Source organism: Otolemur garnettii, unplaced genomic scaffold, assembly GCF_000181295.1.
Source record: "Otolemur garnettii isolate 467f Iridium unplaced genomic scaffold, OtoGar3 scaffold00131, whole genome shotgun sequence".
NCBI classification, from domain to species: Eukaryota; Metazoa; Chordata; class Mammalia; order Primates; family Galagidae; genus Otolemur; species Otolemur garnettii.
The window spans coordinates 4,925,653-4,927,408 of record NW_003852526.1 but is presented as its reverse complement, the minus strand read 5'-3'; the positions used below and the strand labels follow the sequence as shown (position 1 = coordinate 4,927,408).

The 1,756-nt window shown below is 46.8% G+C and overlaps 1 protein-coding gene across 1 annotated transcript in view; it reads left to right on the top strand.

Moving 5' to 3' along the window:
- Positions 1 to 1,756, top strand: part of DPPA2 (developmental pluripotency associated 2) — a 15,245-nt gene that overhangs the window by 7,650 nt on the left and 5,839 nt on the right. The gene's annotated exons all lie outside the window — the stretch shown is intronic.

The window sequence follows — 1,756 nt, the reverse complement described above, 5'->3', positions numbered from 1 at the left end:
GACAGAGCCTCAAGCTGTCCCCCTGGGTAGAGTGCTGTGGCATCATAGCTCACAGCAACCTCCAACTCCTGGGCTCAAGCCAGTCTCCTGCCTCACCCTCCCAAGTAGCTGGGACCACAGGTGCCCGCCACAACGCCTGACTATTTTTTGGTTGCAGCCATCATTGCTGTTTGGTGGACTTGGGCTGGATTTGAACCCCCCACTTTAGGTGTATGTGGCTGGCACCTTAGCCACTTGAGCCACCAGCGCCAAGCACAGTTTTCTATTTTTAGTAGGGACACGGTCTCACTTTTTGCTCAGGCTGGTCTCGAACTCATGAGCTCAAGCTAGCCACCTGCCTGGGCCTCCCAGAATGCTAGGATTATAGGAATGAGCCACTGTGCCTGTCCAATAACTACTATATCATAGACTGGGTGTGAGACTTGTATGAGACACACCCAAACACATTGAAAGCAAACAACAATGATTAAAAGAAGGTTTGGGGGACTGGGCGTGGTGGCTCATGCCTGTAATCCCAGCACTCTGGGAGGCCAAAGCAGGTGGATTGCCTGAGCTCACAGGTTCAAGATCAGCCTAAGCAGGAGTAAGGCCCTGTCTCTAAAAATTGGTGGGCATTGTAGCAGTCGCCTTTAGTCCAGCTACACAGGAGGCTGAGGCAAGAGAATCGCTTGAGCCCAGCAATTTGAGGTTACTGTGAGCTATGACATCACAGCACTCTACTGAAGGTGACAAAGTAAGACTCAATTAAAAAAAAAGAAAAAGATTTGGGGGCTTCTGTCCTCTAAGAAATCTTGATGGTGACTTAACTCCACCTTTCTCCAAATCTTGCTCCTTCTTCCTTGCTATTTTTTTCCTTCACCTCTAGACCCCATCTCAGACCAGCAAAATGTTACCCTACTTTTTGCTGGTACGTTTTTCTTCTCTTCCCCACCCCTCTTCAATCCTCTCTTGTTCAGGGCCAATTTGTATAGTAGGGCACGTTATCCATCATGTAAGGACCCAGTCAAAAGGAAGATCTGGAGCTGAAATTGGCCTATCTTTAGCTCCCCAAGCTGCATTCCTTTCTGTGAGGAGGAATAGACACCTTTTAATAATTTGTGCAAAGACATTATTCTTCCATAAAGCTGTGCTTCTGGGGTACTCACTTCTCAAAGATGATGCTTTGCAATTTTCATTAATATGCCACATAAGCTAATGTCATCCCACAATTACTCATCCTTTCATGTTCTTTTCTTTTCTTTTTCTTTTTTTTTTTTTTTTTGCAGTTTTTGGCTGGGGCCAGGTTTGAACCCACCACCTCTGGTATATGGGGCTGGCACTCTACTCCTTGAGCCACAGATGCCGCCCCTTCATGTTCTTTATTCAGCAATTATTAAGCATCTATTGTGGTCCAGGAATATGTCTAGGTGCTGAATATATTGTGCTAAACACACACATTTGCTACTTTTGTTTTACAGTCTAACTAGGGAGATACTACTCCATGTATACTGCTTATCCAGGGGTAAACTCCAGGGCTGAAGCAATCCTTCTGCCTCAGCCTCCTGACTAGCTGAGACTACAGGCACCTGCCACAACACCTGGCTAGTTTTTCTAGCACTGCATTTTTAATAGAGAAGGGGTCTCACTATTACTGAGGCTAATCTCGAACTCCTGAGCTCCTGCCTTGGCCTTCCGGAGTGCTGAGATTACAGGCATGAGCCATCTTACCAGATTTGAACATTGGTAAAGTGGGACACCACTGAGGCGGGGGGTGGGG